Here is a 20,414-nt window from a genome sequence, read left to right on the forward strand (position 1 = left end):
CATGAGCATATTTCCCCTTCTCTGAAAGTACCTGCCTAGCAGCTGATGTGAAGCCAAGGTATAGGCGTTTCTTAGTTCTCTAGCATCAACTGAGCTGTTAATATTTCATATTTTGTTGACTCAGATGATTCATATCTTACAATTTTTTGTATTATATGGAACACTAAATGTGTGGGTTTTGCAGATTTTCTGGAAAACAGGATGGAAACAGTAAGAGAGCTCTGTTGTCAGACCCAAAGCTTTACTTTGACCAGATTATCTCACCAAATGGTTTTCAATGGAAGAGAAGGCATCCTGTGCCCAGCTGTTAAGCCTTCTTGCTCTAGAAATCTTCAGAAAAGGAAGAAAAGGACCTCTATTAAGCACTTTCTTGCCAACATCCCCTGAGTGAGTGAAGATTTAGAATTACAAGGAAAACTGGGGTAGTAAGTTGGAGGCCATGTCTGTCTTGGTTTCCATAAGTTGTTCCTCTGCATGCTCCCTGTTTTTTTCACTTGTGCATACTGCATATAAAAGACAGGAGAAGGATATATTTGGTTCTGCTGTATTGGTGCTACCCAAGCTAAGTAATTGAAGAATATTAACTTCATTATTTTGGTCCAATTCTAGTTTTGATAGTTATGCTCTACACTTAAAAGTCTTGGCAATTCCAAAATGCGGCATCTTTCTCTCACGTCTTACTAACTTTTACATATCACTGTTGTGTATAGTAAACGTTCGCTATCTTTCTCCTATGAGGGGCTGAAAATGATTCTTGTAAGGCATGTACTTAGCAAATCCATTTGTAAAGTGCATTTGTAAAGCTCATGAATGTGTGTGTGGTGTACTGTATAAATGGAAGATTATTCATTCAGTGTGAATTTAGTTACACATTTTCTATGCAGTATAGATTTCCCATCGTGGAAATAACCCATAAAGTTTCTGTTGGGGGGGGAACAGTCACATAAATTGGTGTCTGTTTTTCTTTTTTTATGTGTTCATAGAAATATGGATTACTGAATGGATTAGAATGATTTTCTCACAGCATGCCATTTCTTGAATGATGCTAATACCTTGATGATTGACAGTCATTGTAGATGGGAGGGCATTAATAGTAAATACAATTGTTTTATTTCCCTGTCTATACATACATATTGTATTTTGCCAGAAACACATATTCTTATAGCCTCGCTGCTTTTAAATGCTACCACACTACAGTGCATGTCCTGAATAATATTTTTACAAATATACTTTGAGCTAAGTTATTTATAAATTAAAAAAACACCTTTACTTATGGCCTAATAAGATTTGCTAAATTCGTTTTTGGTTTGAATACAAAATTTTATGAGTAATCTTATAGGTAGGTGCATACATTATATTTTGAAATGGCAGTAAATTACTGAAATACTGTTTACATAGCCAAATGTTAAAATGTGCTAAGTAGTTGCCTTTGGACCTTCAGTCTTAAAAAAACAACATCCTCTGCGAACAAAAGATAGGTCTTATTAATTCTTGGTTTTCATGTTCACAGGCTGTTACTCCTTTTTTCCATTTTTCTCTCCTTTTCTCCTATGAACCACATTTCTTGATTCTGTTTTCTGTTGCCTGTAGGTCTTCCCTATGAATGTGAAATGTTAAGAATAAACAAACAATGGCATGCTTATATTTTATAAATTAAATTGCCTCTTTAGTATATAACTGTTCATTAGCCAGCATGTCACTAGTTCTGCAAGACTCGATCTAAAATTTGCGTACCTTGATGCCCAGTTCATTTTGTTCTTCTCAGTTAATGTGTTCGTAGAGAAACTACTGCAGGTCACTGCTGGTTTATAGCAAGCCTAAGTGTAAAGTAACCTCCAGAGTGGGTACCCAGGGAAAAGGACAGTGAGCCTTACAAGACTGCCATTTCATCTCTTTCTTCATACCTCTGTACTACCACTAAACTTTGTAGAGCTCGAAATCCTCAGTGGCCTTCTTAGCATGTTCAGGACTTACCTTGCTTTATACTTCCATGAGAGTCAGTATGTTGAAATAAATACTGCTCAGCCCACCCGGGCATTGCAAACAGCTTCAGATCACCTTGAATTAGTCCCACTGAAATGATCTATAAGGTTACTTGCACGAACAATGTACAGGAATTAGCTTGATTTTTTTAAGTAGGCATTTGCTATTTCAGTGCTTTATTAGTAACAGATGGAAGTTATTCTTAAGGATTAGTGTTGGTACTTCTGTTACTTAAGAAAACTGTTTTATTGTCTATAGTTGTCTCTATAGGTATCAAGCTGCAGAGCAGAGATGTGACTGTACAACTCAGCATGGCTCTCAGTTCTAAATTAAAACTATTTGAGTTTAGTATTTCTAGGCCATAGTATTTCTGACACTACATTTCAATACCTAAGTGAGCACAGATGGCAACCTGTCTGAATGTCCACAAGGACTGCAAAATTGATCTTTAACATCATTGCTAAATATTGGGCTGATTATTGTGCTAGCTAATTTGAAAACACAGACTTCATTCAGAACATGTTATAGCTTCATTTACTTAAGGGAAAAGGAAAATTTCCCCTAATTTTCCCTCAAGGGAAGTTTTCCCACTGAATGAGTACTACCCCTAATCTCCCTCATGCCAAACCCACAAATTGCTCAAAGCCTTTGAAGCCAGAAGCAAAAGGAAACCATGGGATGCCACTGAATTAATGAAAATGGAAGGGCTATTGTAACCCTATCTGTAATAAGCCAGAGCAGTGTGAAGTAGGAGCTTTTCTATGCTGATACTGTGAAGATGATGGCATCCCCTGAAACCTGGATATTTTGCCTCTTAGGGCAACTATGGCACTGTCAGAGCTCAGGGTTCCTTTTCTTTTTTTATTGGGAATTTCTATTCTTGTCTGCACAGCTCTAAACACAGCAACCACTCCTTCATCCTTTCTTTCTACAGTGAGTATACACTGCAGCTGCTCTATCATAAAGGATCCGGGGCATGAAGAGGGACATGGAAGAATTTGGTCACCGAAGTGCTCAGCATGACCAGGGAAATAGCTTCCTCGGGGGTTCCTCATTTATTTGAATCAGCCCTGGCTGTGCCCTGAACTGTCCTGACCCACAGCAGCTGAGCCAAGCTGATGCTGGCAGAGGCTCTCCCACTTAACAGCACTTGAATGCCCTTTGTGGATGGGCTGCTGTGGTGCTCAGGATGTGTGCAGGTTAATTCTAACTTCTCACAGGCCAGATGACAGCCCCATGAAGGCAGAGAAGCATTTAGGATTATGAGGGGTAAAATTAACCTCTACAACTAGCCAGCAGGCTGTCTGTCAGGAAGACCTGCAAAACAAGAGTATCGCTTGTTCTCCTACCAGTTGGAAGACATGAATATGATTTAGTGAACAGCTGCAATGAACAGAACAAATAGGTGTTGTAGAAAAGATTTCTGTTTGGGTTACAGAAAAAGAGAATTATTACAAAGTGGTTTAATTACTTATAGATTAGGTTCAGTGAGTCAGGTCTTTTGCTAACATTCAACCCCCTTTACTCACTGAGGTTCGATAAAGGTAATTGATAATGGTGTTTGGCCCAAGATACTAATTCAATCCAGCGAGTCTCACTTCATGTATTTGCATCTGGTCATTCAGTTGCCATTCTGGGTTACATAGTAAGCAAAAATGTATTTAACCCAACACAGAGAGGCCTTGATAAAAATTTATCAAGGTCTGTAAGCTTTCAGACTGAGAAGAATGTAAATGGTTATTAAAAGCCTTATGTGGTCAAATGGGGAGAGAGTTAATCAGAGCAATTCAAGCTGGCTTGGAGTACTGGGAAGTACTGCCTCCTGTCCAAATGGCTGTGTCTGTTAATATATGAAAAAAGTTTTTATTTATTTTTTACTAAGATACTTCATAAGGCCTCATTCTCAAAACAACTGTTAATTGTACCTTAGCAGGCTGGCTGTGTCAGGCAACAGCTTAGGTATGCTACAAACAGTTGGATCTATTGATAGTTGCCCATCAGTATCAACTTCTCTGAGGATGAGTGATACATCTAAGAGTTAGACGACCCAAACCTGTGATAGACAGCTTTAAAATGGGATAAGAAGGACTTGGCAATTTTGAATGTATTTCCTGCCCAAGTCTGGGTTTTTTTCTGTCTTTGTGGACTATGGAGCACTGCTGATTATTTTGTCCTATTTTGTATAATAATTTTTACTCAGATTTTTCTACACATGTTTTTAGTGGCTAATTAATGCTTCTATTGATTTAGTGAACTCAATAAAGTGGATTTTGATCTACATACTTGATTGAACTTACAGATGCTGTCAGGGAAAAGAATGTTAAGCTCTTCCCAAGAGCAAGATGAATCATAGAATCATTAAGGTTGGAAAAGACCCCTAGGATCATCAACTCCAACCGCCAACCCAACACCGCCAGGCCTCCTAAACCATGTCCTCAAGTGCCACATCTACACACTTTCTTAACACCCCCAGGGATGGTGACTCCACCACCTCTCTGGGCAGCCTGTGCCAGTGCCCGACCGCTCTTGCAGTAAAGACATTGTTCCTAATATCCAACCTAAACCTCCCCTGACGCAGCTTGAGGCCATTTTCTCTCGTCCTATCATTAATTACTTGGGAGAAGAGCCTGACCCCACCTCACTACAACCTCATTTTAGGCAGCTGCAGAAAGCAAGAAGGGCTCCCCTCAGCCTCCTCTTCTCCAGGCTAAACCCCCCCAGCTCCCTCAGCCGCCCCCCAGCACACTTGTGCTCCAGACCCTGCCCCAGCCCCGCTGCCCTTCTCTGGACACGCTCCAGCCCCTCAAGGCCCTTCTTGTCCCGAGGGGCCCAAACCTGAGCCCAGCATTCGAGGTGGGGCCTCCCCAGGGCTGAGCACAGGGGCCCCATCCCTGCCCGGCTCCTGCTGGCCACCCCAGTGCTGACACAAGCCCGGGGGCTGGTGGCCTCCTTGGCCACCTGGGCACTGCTGGCTCATAATGAACATGACTGCCTTGCAAGAGGTCTCCAAGAGAGCAGAGATTGCCAAAATCTTCTTCTGAAGCTGGGCCAGCTGCCTCAGAATTAGAAATTACCATTTAAATTAACACTATGAAGAGGTGGGATGCAGTATGGATACTGTTGTGAGGAAGGAGAGCTGTGTAAACATTTCCCTGTGGTGAGATGGTACTGATGGGCTGGGGGAAGCAGTGGGCTTTCTCTCTGTATAAGCTAGTAAACCTGTGCTTATGTGTGCTACAAAGAAAGCTGGATTCCTGGTGGAAGCCTCTTCAAACTAGTAAAGTTATCAGTAATCAACTAAGCAAAGGCAACTTGGTTGGAGTATATGGGAGAAGAAGGATTTTTTGGTTATATAAATCTTACTGAAAATATCCTGCTAGTGGTTCCTGTTGTTGAGTTTTATATCTTTTTGGATAGTATAATGCTACCCTTATTTTCTGTGTGGTGTTATTAGTATTTATTTCATGCTTACACATAGTCTTGGAAAAATAACTTACCATATACTTCCTTACAATATTTCTGTACCTAATTTCAATGAAGCCTATGAGAGTACGTTCTTATAAGTTAACAGGGTTTGTTCCTCCTAGATAATAAACCATCACATGTCTAAATAGGTAAGAACTTCATATTTCCGCATAGGCTGAAACATAGTGAGTCCTAAAAAGTGTTTGATGTTTTAGAGACATAGCTACTAAGATTGAAGAAAAACATGAAAAAATACACTGTTAAATTACAGTAGTGTAAGTTAAACACTCAAAATAGGTAAACTGTAGCTGTAATGTCTGATGAGTACACCCAGCATGGTACATGAAAGTAGTATGGTTATTTCAACTGTGTATAGTACAGCTATGATTTTTAGTGATTAATATAGCTAAAATAATAAAACCAAATGTAACTGGTGACTATAAGCAATAAATACCATTTCAAGCATCACAGGCTGAAAGTAAGCCGTATGTTTTGGGCTGAAACATCCTCCTCTTCAGAAGGAAATTATCACCTTCTAGCTATCTGACTAGATTTATTGGCTACAACACAAGTCTGTAATGAACCTTAACAAAACAGTCAATTAGCAAAGAGCTTACCACTGTATTAGAGCAGGGTTTTTTGTAAACGTGTTGCTCCAAATTTTGAATCCCTAATATATTTTGCCTTTTATTAAATTGACTGTTCAGTTCGATTTCCTGATTTTGAGTGTTTCTTCCCAATTGCCCAACTCCTAGGCCTCATCACGTACCCTACTTAGTTTTGGGCTAGTGCCGCACTCATCATTCAGCAAGTTGCCATTGCAGTAAGAACTATTTCATAGTAAATGTCTTGCTTAAATAAAAAAATAAATAGAATTGCATGCTTTATCCATCAACTGTGATAACATGGAAGAAAATGTTTCTGAGTTAATATGCCTGTTTGTATTTCACAGTTAAGGTACTTCTAGTTTTGGGCTCAAATTATCAAAAGTAAGGATCTAAGAATTGTCATATTACATTGGACTAATGGTTTGTCTAGTCCAGAATCCAGTCTCAGGAAGTTTGCTGAATCGGATGCATTTAAGGGAGACAGAGAAAGTGACCCCCCCCACCCCACCCAGCAATTTGTCCATTCTTCCAGCTTCTACTTGGTGATACTTGGTTTACTTCCCAGATCATTAAGATTTGTGTCCTCATGTTTGCAATTTTATTATCATCTAATGTAACTTCATTTTCATATAAATGCAATTTAAACAAAAGGATTGGCTAACTTGTTTTCAAGAATGTTTTTCAGCTGTGAAATCTTCAGGCTCACTTTTCGTTATATAAAATTATGGTCTTTCATGCCACTTTCAGATTAATTGTTTCCAGTAATCCCTTGCTTTCCTGTCATGAGAATGGTATCTTGCTATGACCAATTTTGTTTTCATGTCATTCATTAGCTTTACGTATCTTTGCTTCCCCTGTATTTGTCTCTTCTTTTAGCAAAATATTTTGAATCCATCATTCTTCCTTCATTATGTCTGTGATAAGTTTTACTGCTGTATCTCCCACTATTTTTTTTAACAGGGAATGACTAGATATTATGACAATAGTTAAATCATTCTGATGAGTTTAATCACTGTCTTACCAGGGCTGGAATTCTTGGAGGTGCTCAACCTTGCTTCATTTCACAAGCAAACCTAAGCCCTCAGAGGACACACTTGTGAACAGTAAGAAAACAGCTGTAGGAAGAGAGAACCTTGTGGGTTAGGCTTTCTAGATTGCTGTTCTATGGACCTATTATTTGCCGTTCACACTGAACAGGAGTTGTAATGACTGTTCCTGGGTCAGGGACTACAATGCAGGGCTCTTTGCCAGTTTAGTGAGCAGTGTACTTCCTTACATGTTTGTTGTTGTTGTTCTCTGTGGATCAGCCAATCTGAAATTCCCCATTTCTTTTTTTCAAATGTTTTATTTTTCTGTCATTATGGAAACTGGCACGACTTCAACATTAAGAGCTGGGAGATATTGTTTCCCCTAGGACAGTAGTGTAGCCTCTAGTAGTGTTCAGGGTAACTGAATAGTTAGTGTTGATAGTAGTTAGATAGCTAGATAGTAGTGTTCAGGGGAAGTGGAAGATATAATTTTGGACCCTTTCAGAGTAAGTTCGACAGAGGGCTGTGTTCTCCCATAGGCCTCTTTCATAAAAAAGAGCTTACCATCACCATCAACACTTACATATATATATTTTGATGAAATTTGCTGTAGATGATGCGTATATGCAAACACGGTCTTGTCAACACTGAATCTGATTCAGAATACGACTTCCAGGAAGTTTAAATATGGGGACACCCTAGTTTGAATAGACCAACTGGATTCTCATACAACACTGAACTTCTTAGTCCCATTGAGGCATAGGCAGATTGTACTATAGCAGAACTTCAAGTCTGCAATACCAAACACCTTGAACAGGAGCCTTATGATTAACTGTGAAAACTCCTTTCACTCTCTCAGAACCAGCATGTTGTTTTCATTTTTAAAGTAGAGGTAACTAGTACTGTAAGATTTACTTTGTTTTCCAGAAAAGGTGAGTGAAGAGGCAGTGATAGGAGTGGGTGCTCTACCGGTGATACAGATAGTGTGTTCAGAGACTACACGCACCTTTTCTTAGGTGAGCTGATAATGCTGACTATAATAGTGAGATTCAAAGCATGAAAGCCCAAGGACATTGAAGGAGAACAAATGTTCAGGGAAGAAATAGAGCCATCATAATGCGTACACCTGCATGCTGGCCTCTGCATTTGTGTTCTGTCATCAGGGTTCAGGAGATGTGTGAGGTGTACCTCACACCAAGAAAAGAGCCAGAATTGTCTCTGAGAGAGAGGACAACTTACCTTGCATTTTTAGAAGGCTCTCAGGCACTATAAGGCAAAGAAAGCTTCCCCACAGTGTGTGTAAATATTTTTCTATCTGCAAAACAGTGGGTGATTTTCCATCTAATTTGTCTGTAAGAGAAATGCAGTTAACAGTAATGCTTTTGTCTTATTCTCAAATTTCTATTTAAGTTTTGCTTACACTTGCATTTTGTTTGCTCCTAGCCCAAAACAACTATTTTATACTCAGACAGTAATATTGCATGCAAACAGCCATTCCCTAACAATTTTTGCCAGTCTAAACTCACCTGAGACAGGCTGAGCTGATTATTTGAATTGAGCTTGTCCACATACCTTACTGCATTGGTGAGACACTGGATACTTCAATTAGTCAAGATTTAACCAATTCTTCACATCCAGCTTTGTGACTCATCAATATGTAATGTTAGTCTTAAAAGGTCAATCCAATAACATTGAAAATCTATCTTCTCATGTTGCAAATACACAAGTGACACAAATACACATGCCAGCCTAGTAGGCATTAGGGGCAATGGTGCAGTTAGTTTAAGAAGATTCTTGAATAAGAGCTCTTCAGGGATGTAGTCAGTTGTCAATGGTAGTGATAAAAGATTCTCAAGGACTGCAAAAAGTTTCAAAAAGGAATTCATTGTTGAAATTGTTTTTTTCCACTTAAAATCCTCTCTCTGTTTCTCCTGATTAAGAAAAATAAATGACCTGTTTAGATTTTTGTTTTGGGCTCTTATCTCCATTGTGCCCATATAAATCAATGGTAACTTCAGTGAGACTATTATGGATTTCTACTGATGTAAACAAAGATTAGTATTAATCTGGCCATCAATCTATAAAAGGAAGATGCCATGGGTTGTGTTTCAAATGTTTATATCAAGGGTGTTCAAGACTTAATAGTAGAGATATAATTATGGAAGAAGACTGTAAGTGACTGCTTTTAAAAAATGGCTGAAAGAGACCAGAGCTAGTATGGTTGGGAGTGATATGATAAATACCAAAGATTGCTCTTCTCCCTCAGGCTAATGTGAAGAAGTCACCAGAGGAGCAACACTGACCTTTTTGGCCATTAAACGTTACACTTTTCTGAGAGTAAAGGTTATTAGCTTCATGGTCCTGGCAGAATTCCATTTGGCATAACTGTATCCTAGCTCCTCAGTTGCTTCTGGTAGCGGCTAAGGGAGTCTCCACGTCCTGTCCTAAATGGCTAGGTGGAAAGTAACCTGTGACGTGTACTGCTAGTGAATAATCGGTTTTGACAAGGTCTTCAGTGGAATAGTATTGGAAACCATTTGGACTTCAATGGGATGTCCATTTGTCCATCTACAATAATTTGTCCTGCATCTGTTAAACCTTTTATAGCTATGCAACATGTGTTTCTTGTCTGTGAAAGTCACTTCCCTGACTTACATCCCTCTGTTAGACCAAAACAGTCCAGTAAAGTAAAAACTTGACTTTATTCCCAACTGTGCTTTCTACCTTGTTTGGGGCTGAGGTCCCGCTGCTGGACTGTGCCAGCCGTGTGCTCCACAGCAGGGAGCTGTAGGACATCAGGATTTTTTTCTCACAGCTGGCTGGGCAGCTTGAAGGAATTGGAGATTTTAAAGGAGAATATGATATTCTTCCAGGTTTCTCCAGCACAAGGTATTGCACCTTGTGCAGAAGCAATAAGGGAATGAAAACTGCTACCATCCTGATACTGTAGTATGATTTTATTAGCTATTTCATAACTTACTTGGTACTGATTACAGATGTCTTCATGAGTCAGCCCTTTTGTGCATGAGTCCAGCCCTGCACCATAGAAATATAAAGATCATAAAACAATTTTATTTCCTTTATATCTTGATATCGATACATCAAAATATCAGGAAATTGAGATTCTACTATATCCTTTGGGAAGCCCTGGAAATGGTTTGCTGCTATGGTACCATAGTCATGGTTTATTTTTAGTGCACCTTCTTCTAGCTTCCATCAACAGCACAGAAGAGCAGCCTTGTCCACCCAGAGGCTATGTTTTTGAACCATTCATGTATTCTCATTCTGGGAGGAACCGGTAGACTGTCTGCCCTAACCACTTCCCATGCATCCCAGAATGGCCATGCTTAACGAGTCTGTATTGCGACAGCCTGTGGTTTTCCATAAAGCAGTGCAGCAATGAGATTTCATTTGCTTAAGCCAGGGGAAGGTGTTTACCAAAGCTGCAAGTGCCTCATCGCTGGCATAACTGTAAAGCCCCTGTAGCACAGTTGTCTCTGTGTGTCTTGTTAGGAATGAGGGAGCAGGGCCACAAAACATGTCTAGTCTGTCTGTTCGTGGTTCTGTCTTTTCTCTTACAAAGTGCCTGCCTCAGTTTTCTTTCAAGATTATCAAGCTTTATTTCAGTTCCTGGAAAAATGCTGGAGCAAGTCATCCATCCTTGTGAGCTCCTAGATTTCAAACATCCAGAAGGTATTTGTCTCAAGGAAAAATAAATCACATCTAGCTGATATAATTTGCTCTTGAAACAGGGAAATTATTTTTGTGGATAGGGGAAACACAGTAGGTGTTCTTTTCAGTCTCATGGGGAAGCGTCCTCTAAATGAAACTACAAAAGAATAGATACAAACCTGGTTAGATAGTATATCTGAGAGGACTTGGTCACATTTCGCTATCAAAAGAGGAGGGTGCTGTGCATAAGATCTGCAGAGCTTTGTGCAGGAGCCAGTTCTGTTCAGTGTTTTCATTACAGACCTGGATGATGGCATAAACAGCATGCTGCTTATATTTATTTGTAGGAGGAACGACAAGTAGGTTGTACGGCAAGGTGAGAGTAAGAAATTATTGTATAAATTGGGTGGTTTAATGAAAAACAGGATGAAATTAAACAGGGCATGAGGTAACACTCAGGTAATAATACTGTGCACAAAGATGTTGGGGGATAACTGGCCAAATAGCAGGTCTGTATAAAAGGAATTGAAGGAAACAATCAGCCATAAGTTGAACAGGAATCAACAATATCATGTTCTTCCACAAAAAGAAATTACATTGGGATGTATAAAAAAGATGTGTGAATGGATCCTCCCAAGTTACTTAGCATTGGTACTTAGAATTTAGAACAAATTAAAAGAAAGAAAATAGGAAGACCACAAAGAAAAAGAATGTGAAGTGTAAAGGTAACAATCACTTGGTGACATGGTTGAGCAGTTAAGTGATTTGGATCATCACTCGCTACTACTGGTGAGAGGAGGCAGGTCATAGTCAAGATTAGCTGTTTTCCAGAAATGGACACGCAAGGTAAGGAGATAATAGAAAAAAAGTGCTGAAAATGCAGTAAATTGCTGTAGTTCCAGGAGCTGAATTATGAAGTAGATGGCTAATGAAAAGAATATCAGTTTGGGGGGGAGGTGTACGTTAAAAACAATGAGGGTTGTTTGTTTTGTGGTTTTTTTTTTTTATTGAAAGGTTGTAAAAGTGATTTGGGGAATTAAAAACCTATAAGGCTTACACCTGGACCTGGCAAGCAGGACAAAGTATTACCTCAGAATAGCTAATAGTCCTATGGAAGGTCTAGCCAGAATGGGTTCAGCAAAGACATAACTGTACCACCCCTCTCTCCAGCCACGTAAGTGAAGTAGGGGGTCTAGAATCAACACCTGATGTATGTAGCCTCTAGAAGGCCATTACAGATACTATCTAATCACAGTGCAAGACACAAAGTACTTTTTCAGGCCAGAAACTGAGTAGGAGATGAAAAATAAGATGGCACATTTTTGATTTGGTTTGGTTTCAGTAGGGAAAAATATGAGAGCAGGTGTTTTGTTGTTTGATGTATTTATTAATCTCAAAATACAGATCTGTACTGAAGCAGGAAATTTGTAAAAGTTCGTCAGCTCTTGCCCTGACTTGGGCCAGAGTGAGGAATTGAAAGAAAGGCATAAACAGAAAGGTGAATAAACAGAGTGCGATGTTGACCAATGCATTAGAAAAGATTCAAAAGGGCAACCATATGTGGCTGCACCTTTTGGTTACTAAGGTTAAGAGATGCCAGTTCTTACAGTTGACAGCACAGGAGAAGAGTGCTCAGGTCCTAGCACCTCTGAGTCCCCCGCCCAGATAACTGTGCCCAGTGGCCTTTGAGACAGAATACAGTCTTCAGCAGAGAATAACATACATGTCTCTGTGCCCTTAGTGAGATGGCTTCAGTCTGCTGCCTCGCTTAACACTGTCAATGCTGCTAATGCTGTGCTACAGGTATTGGCAGAGCAAAATATCCCCTCCTGGGTGCACGAGAATGCTCCCAGAAAGACGTTCTTTCTGCTCAGAAAGACTTTCTCCTACACATAGTCTGGAAATGAGAAGAGATGTATGCAGGGCAGGTGTTATAGTGCATCTCTCTCTTCCAGGTGTCTCTAGGGCTCTTACTTAGGCCAGGCTGGGGAAAGACCAGTCATGTTACAAGAAATTCTGCATGAAAAGCAATAATGCCATATATTGCTGCTGTTAAATGGTTCCCGTGACTGTAAACATGCCCCGGACATAGGGGCAGCCTCTGGCATCTTCTCACAGAAGTGACCCCTGCAGCCCCCCTGCTACCAAAACCTTGCAGTAACCTTTTCCATCCTTTGTATTACAGTAAAGTTTTTACTTCACCTGCTTTGCTTAATTGAAGATGGTGGCATTCTGGTGATAGCTGATCACCCCAAATACTGTGCTGGACCTCATATCAAGGTTTCTGAGTATTTTGGTGTAGACTATAATGAGCTGAACTCTTTCTTTCCCACTTCTACAGGTCAGGCTGGATGTACTCTTCAGATTACAAGAAGGAGTGATATTGGGGTTACACGGGAGTAAATTCCTTGAGTAAGTGAAAATATGCTTTTTAAACTTGCATCAATTATTGTTCACGTGTCACAACTCAAATGAGTTTTGCTGCATTGAAAGGTGGGGGAGATTTCTGCCCCAACCTGAATGTACCTACCTGTGGGTTTGCTAACAGAGCGATCAACAGAAATACAAAAATGCTTGTGGTGAAATTTCAGCTGTGGCTGTGCTTGTGTTTCCTCCTAGGACTGCTCATTTCCCATCTGCTTAACTCAAGGGGTTGGTCCATATGCCTCAGACAGCGGAAGCTAAACGTGTCTTTCCCAGCCACTGAAGGCATAGACTATCCCAGGCATGCCCTAGCAGCCTGTCAAGGCTCGTATGAAAGATAGTAAAAAATAACATTCAATCTATTTTGTAAAAAGTAATGCGTGGAACATATAATGAGACAGCAAGTCTAGGTACACCATATGCAGGGAGCTGCAAAGGTCAAACACCAAACAAATGTATAAAAAGGGCCTCTGAAAAAGAGGAGAAAAATGTACACTTCCTGTAAATAATCCTGAAATATTTTAAAGCCACTCTGAAATGTGAGAACAACCTGGAAGGCAGGTAAGGGTCAACATCGTGAAATGCAAACTGAAACACAGTTCTCTAAATGGCCGGACAGACCCGTTCTGGTGGCAAGCAAGCCGACGGCCCCACATTCAGAGTGCGATGGATAGGAACGCGTTAACCCCTCTGTCATTAGATCTGGAGGGTGAAAGGTCGCTGTGTGTCTCTGCGCTTTCCAGCTTTGGCAGAGCTGAGTAGATTATTAGAAAATGGTGGAAATTATTACTTCAGTAGGTGACCATGAGTACTTCTAGGCATTGTTTTAAGATACTGAATACAAACTTCAAAATATTAAGTAAACAAGGGGTAATATTTTTCAAAGTTATTAGATTTTATTTGCAAGTAAGTAAATTAAAAAGCTGTACAAAGGTGTTTATGAACCACAGATACAGAAACGTTGCCAACTGATAGTAAAATGATGTAAGCACTAAACTTCTATTGACTTTGATGAGTATATAGGCATTTTAGTCGTTGTTACAGTATGCATCTTGAATCTGTGTTTTAACTTTATAAAACACAGTTTTACATCTTTACATCTTTAAAGTTTTACAGATTTATCTGGAAGCTGCTAATTATTCTTAGCTGTTATTAGTTTTAGTACCAGTCAGAGACATTCAACTCTTGACTCCAGTATTTTCTGTGCATAAGAACAGAAACCTTATTAGTGTTAACTTTCATAAAAGTACACCTGATTTTGACATCTGTCCCTAGGCACCACAGAAATGCAGGGAAGTAATTGTCACTGATGCAAATCAGCCCTTTTCCCGGGAAAGGGATCAGAAGCTCTGAGTAAAGTGCATCCCATGTGAGATGAGCTTTCCAAGACCTCCCTCTGTGCAGTATCATATTTTGGAAAAGTGGGACTATGAGCTCTACTTATTAAGAATCATAAATATGTTCTTCCTTGTATGAAAGGCTTTATATTTGCTATTATCCAGTCTTATTTTGTGATTCAAACTATGATACCTTCTGAGCACAGCATATTTATTTCTGATGATTAGAATTTACCCTTGTAAGAGACTCTGACAATGTTTTTTCAGAGGCTGAAGCACCTATGTTATTTTCCATAATCCTTTGGAACTTGGCAGGGAAGAAAATCTCCAGAACCAGAGAAAAGCATTTATTACTTTATGAAATTCTGTTCACTTCTGGCTGAGATCTAAACTTGATAATTTCCCTTTTTAGCACTTGATTTCTTAGCAAAATGCTGGCAGTTTCTCAAAACATAAAACAGTGTAACCTGGCGCACTGTGCTGCCAGGAACAATGGCATCTCACGCGGTAGACGTAGATGTGTAGACGCAGGGAACAGGGAGAAGGTCTTGGGTAGACTGGACTTCTAATGAGATACTGTCTCACCTATTCCAGTGATCAAACCAATGAATAACCTCAATACTCCACTTCCCAGGTAGGACAAAAACCTCTTCTCTTTGGCAGGTGATGTAGTTACTCTTGTTGTATGGGATTTGCACGCAGCTGGTGATAGATAACTGGGAACAGTTGTGATTTCTCTTGCCCCTTGCTCTCACTTGAAGAAAAGACAGGGAAAACAGCAGCCCTCTCCGCTTCACATTGGTTTTCTTGTGTTAAAAGCCACTTCAGTTGTGGAGTCAGGCACTCAAAAGTTATGAAAAGCCAGAATGACAGTCATCGGTATAACCTTTTAATTCAACCTCTGTGTGCATGCTCATAATGATGTAATCTTTCATTATGGCACTTAACTCTCTTGCCAGCTCTCTCACATATGAATCTCTAGATCTAAGTGTGTGTATGCGTGTGTCAGGAAGATTCTCAGTTCCTGTGTAGAAATCTGAAGGTTCATGGAGAAGGGAACAATGAAGGTGACTGTTGAAAGAGAAAGGATCATCCTGTGATGAAGGCCGGTGAATAAGAATAATTCTCTTCTATCCCCGTTTCTGCCACAGTCTTTGTGCGTGTTGCTGAGCAAGCCGCTTCAACCAAAACACCCTTTGTGGCTACTTTCTGTGTTTGTCTCATCTCCTAGACCCCTCAGGCCTAATGTGTAGAAGTGCTGAGCGCTCACAGCTGCAAATGCAATCGATGGGAAGCATGGTCACTCAGCATTTCTGGAATTAAGGCAGCGTGGACAGGATATCTGGGCATGGGGAGGACAGTAGGTTCTGGGCGCCAATCTTTCCTCTGCAAATGATTTGCAGTGTGGCCTCTGTCGCGACACGACACACCTTGCAGGAAATGTGAATTAATTAATTAATGTCTGTGAGACACCCCTGGCAAACAATTTCCTAAATGCACAGGTGAAATGAGTACCTTTTCTATGCATAGTAGATTTGGGATGGTACAGAGGATACAGTATCATGCAGCTGTACACAGCAGACATGTCACGCATGTACACACACGCACAGACTTCCCTAGATGAATATGTATGTGTACATTTTCAAAACATGTAGATGTAAAGGTAGCTTAATGCTTTTATTTTTACACATTTATAAATGTATTTGAAAATGTATTCTTAGACTTGATTCCCAAATTGGAGCTGGATAATATCTCTTTTCTCTGAATAAATGTCATCCTTAATTCAAGGGTTAAGGTGGAGGATGTTTATTAGTGAACAGGTAGAGTCATTGCCCCTTGCCCGGCTCTGTGTGAAGGTCAGACTAAGTAGCGGAGGCTGCTTCAGCCACTCCTCGCGTTAGATCTGGGAGCATTTTCAAATTGTTTTAATTAACTTCAGGAGCGCAGGATGGGACTCAGATGGTATTAAAGGAAAATAAATAGGAATGAATAATTAAGAGTGAGGGTTGGAGTCTTAGAAGACAATGTATCTTTCTAGTGGGCAATTGAATTGCTTCAGTAGAGTTACTCTGGATTTGCATCTGCAAATGTCAGACAAGAAAATGGCCTGAAATGGACGAACACATAAAGGAGCTGCACCTGCTTTCGCTGAAATCAATATTGAAATTTTCACTCATTTCCACAGTGCTAGGAGATGATGTGTTAGGACAACTTTATTTTGGGTCTTTGGGGAATTATATTCACAACTTTAATTGCATTTATATAAAATGCACATTGATCCTTGAACAAATTCTCAGCACAGCTGGCCACTGGAAAAAAATCAGAAATGTTGCAAATGCCTCTGCACATTCTTCCTGTGATTAACTGTTCTTTAAAAGAGAAGAGAATGTATAGCTGTAATAGCAGGTATTGCCCTGTTTGCAATTATTTTGAGTGGTAAAACAGATTAAGCAGAGGCTTAAGGCATAAGCTTAGTGAATGTAGCCATATCTAAACAAACAGTGGTGAATTTGCTCTTTCATTCTGAATTTTAAGATTAAATAAATGGCAGAGTTATTTAAATTATATGAAAGCATATGCAAATATTTAATTAATGGGGTCTTGACACTTTAGCTTGTAATTCCTACTCTCTTATTAAAATCATCCACCAAATTTTGAAGTAGAAATTAAATCTTTCTCTAATTAAAAGCATTACTTTTCAAATAAGACTGTGTACTGTGACAGGTACTTGTGAATCCTGCGTTAGTACAAAAAGCTCTCAAATTTGTAGGTCTTCTGTATAAGCAAACAAGACTGTCTGCTAAAATCTCTGTGACTCATCTAATAACGGTGGTGATGAGAAGTACCTGGCTAGTGCAACAGCTGGCTCGAATGTTGCTATATATTTTCCTCATACTCAACTTCCTTATGCTTCCTTTTCTTCCTCCAGTAGTTAATGTGAAGAATTTGGATGTTTAAGAAGCCTGAGAAGGGAGGTACGGCATGCGGGGGGGGGGGGAGAATAGAAGTCATAACACAGGTTTTCATTCACCTGTGTGTTTACAAACAATGCTGAGGCACAAACCGCGAGCTTATTTCTGTAGCGCACATTGCCATGTAAATATTTATAGGATTCCTGCACCAGGACATAACAGGGGTTAAAATTAATGCTCTTATCACTTTTGTAGGGGAGAGGAACAGAAGGCCTTGTCTAAAACAGTAGGAGTTTTGCTTTTGGCTTCAGAGAGCATGTGGGATGAAATACTGGACTCAGCTGCAACTGGGGGATTTAATCTGGATTTACCCAAGTGAAAACGAGAAGAAGGGATCACGAAGTGGCTGAGCAAATTTCACCACTCCTGGCAGCTGGAAGGGATGGTCCTGTGCCACCTGCATGGTCTGCTCATTCCTGACCTGCTCAGCAATGGCTTTGCTGCTTATCTGACTCCTCAGTGATCCCACTTGGCTTGTTAAAGATGAAGGAAACACTGCTTTTCTCTGCCAGGTTAGTTTTTCTGCTGATTTAATGAGTTGAACTGGCATGCCGCAGGGTCAAGCAAAGTTGCTGCAAGGAAAAGAATAGAAATACGTGGCTTGGGAAAGTTTGGGGGTTTTTCTTGGTAGCAGAGCACTTTAAATAGCTCCCATCCCATATTCCCACCTATGTCACTTGCTCTCCACAGCTGCACCATTGCAATGGCCTGTCTATGGGGCTGCTGCAAGAAATGAGATCAGGGAATTGAACCAATGCTAAACTCAATTTTGAAAAAAAAAGGTATATTTTGAACCTCAGTCAGTTCTACGTGGTGGCATGGGAGGCTGACTTTTTAAACCAGCCCTATAAAAAGCCAACTGGACATAACTTGTTTTCTGAGCAACACCCTATGTGCGTTTTCATGTGAGCAAGTGCGGTGGGAACAGACAGGGCACTGGGGTTGCTGGAGTCTCTGGAGGGCCAGTCCTCACAGGATTTTATTGTTAAATATATAGTTCTTTGCAATGCGGTACCGAGCAGAGGAGTCTGGCCTGGCCTACTGCATTGATCTGGGCTCAAGCTAACATTCCCCCGAAGGCAGGGGTGAAATTCCAGTGTGTGTGGTTAAGGCTGTAAATTTTTAAGTAAAAATAATAATGGCTGAGCCCCTGATTCCACAGGCTGCTGATCCAGCCTGTTTGAGGTTTTTCTTAAGATAGTTTCACACATTTAAACCTGCAAAGCTCACGCATTAAGGAAATGCTCATATTTAAAGCAAATAGAGTACTACAAGAAAGCTCATGGGCCTCCGTTGAAGTGCAGGAGGATCTTTACAAATACCCCTTGTTTGTAAAAACAAATGTGCAAATACGCTTGGTGGGAGCCTAAGCAACACTCCTGGTAATGAGCTGATGCTGTCTTCCCCCTTCAGCTGCTATAATTAATATTCTTTTTTACTTCATGGAAATCCCCACCCTCATTAACTTCCCAGCCCGTGCCAGCATCCCTAAACAAATCCCACTCGTAGAGTTCATACCTGTGGCACCAGCACACCTGTTTCTATTTCAATTAAGTTTGAAGGGGATTTTTGACCCTAACAAGGCAGACTACAGCAAGCGTATGATCTTCGTGAGCCCCCAGAAGCGGATCAGCCTCCGAGGTCAGGGCGCAGAGGCGGCGGCCGCCGACCGCGTTGCTTGCTTCCAAGTCTGCCGCGGGTGATGTTTCAAGGCAGCACCGGGGGTGCCGTGCTGGGGGGCGCGGTGCCGGTGGCCAGGAGGGAAGGCGGGCGGGCGGCCGCGGCAGCAGCCCCGCTGGCTGCGGCTGCAGTTCGCCGGCCCTCCGAGCCGAGAGGGGGGCACAATCCGCCCGCGTTTGGCAGCCCTGCCGCCTCGCCCCGGCTCCGCTCGGAGCGGCGCGGCTCGGCTCCCACCCGCCCGGGGTTGCGCGGCCCGGCGCGGGAGCGGCGGGGCAGGACGAGGAGGAGGAGGAGGAGGAGGAGGAGGAGGAGGCGGAAGGCGAGGGCCGGCGGGTGGCGGCGCCGCCCCGCGGGAGCGGCGGCAGCAGCTCGGTAACGCCGCGGCGGCAGCGGGGCCGGAGCAGGCGGCGGGGGGCAGCGCTGCCCCGCCCCGGGCCGTGCTCGGGGGGCTCCGAGGCGGAGGTGAGGGGCGCGGTGGGATGGGGGAGCCCCCCTGGCACTTCAGTGGACCTTAATGCTGAGGCGGCCCGGCTTGGGGAGCCGGAGCCCCGCGCGGGAGGGAGTAAAGTCGTCTGCCCGAGTAGCTCCGGGCTCCGGCGTGGGCGGGGCGGGGGGCGCCGGGGGGTGAGCGCTGCCTAAGGGCGCCGTCCAGGGGAGAGGCGCTGACATACAGTTATAGTTGTCAGCATCCCTTTTGCCGGGGAGACCTCGCCTTAAACTCTTTCTGCTCCTTCTCTAATGTCCAGAATGTTTAAGCTGTTGACTACTCTAGAAATTTAGTCTGAGTCCTTCTGAAGGCTGGGTTTAGTTATTAGGATTCAAAACGAATTAGCGGGCTCATCTGAAAAACCCTGGGCAAATCGGTTTTTATTCAGCTTCCGCGCAGAAAATTTGTGGTTCATATATTTACTTTATCGGTGGGATTCGAGATGATATTGAGACAGTAAAGATTTACATGGTCCTCTTCACTTGAAAGGTCAGGAGTTATTATTTTCCTTCTCACAAGGTTTTACAGCAAGCTGTCGGTGGATTAGCTGATGGAGTTGCCCGCAGAGGTTTAATGAGGGAGGAGCCCAGGTGAACCCGGTGACGGGATTTGAAGGCGGGAGGGGAGGGGAGTTTGGTGTGGGGAAAGAGGCAAAGTCGGGTGTTGCGCTCGCTTGGCTGACGCTGCTCGGGAAAGCTCGGCTCCAGGTGTGCTGGGGCCCGGGAGCGCCTGCCCTGTCCCGTCTCGGGGGGCAGTGG

At 41.9% G+C, this 20,414-nt stretch overlaps 1 long non-coding RNA gene across 1 annotated transcript in view; it reads left to right on the forward strand.

Moving 5' to 3' along the window:
- The first annotated feature begins 19,520 nt into the window (after positions 1-19,520).
- LOC142064441 (uncharacterized) overlaps positions 19,521-20,414 on the forward strand; it is a 95,114-nt gene continuing 94,220 nt past the window's right edge. Inside the window, exon 1 of the long non-coding RNA XR_012663099.1 lies at positions 19,521-19,631. This is a non-coding gene — a long non-coding RNA (uncharacterized LOC142064441). The remainder of the gene's footprint in view (positions 19,632-20,414) is intronic.

This window comes from Phalacrocorax aristotelis, chromosome 14 (assembly GCF_949628215.1).
Source record: "Phalacrocorax aristotelis chromosome 14, bGulAri2.1, whole genome shotgun sequence".
Classification (NCBI taxonomy): Eukaryota; Metazoa; Chordata; class Aves; order Suliformes; family Phalacrocoracidae; genus Phalacrocorax; species Phalacrocorax aristotelis.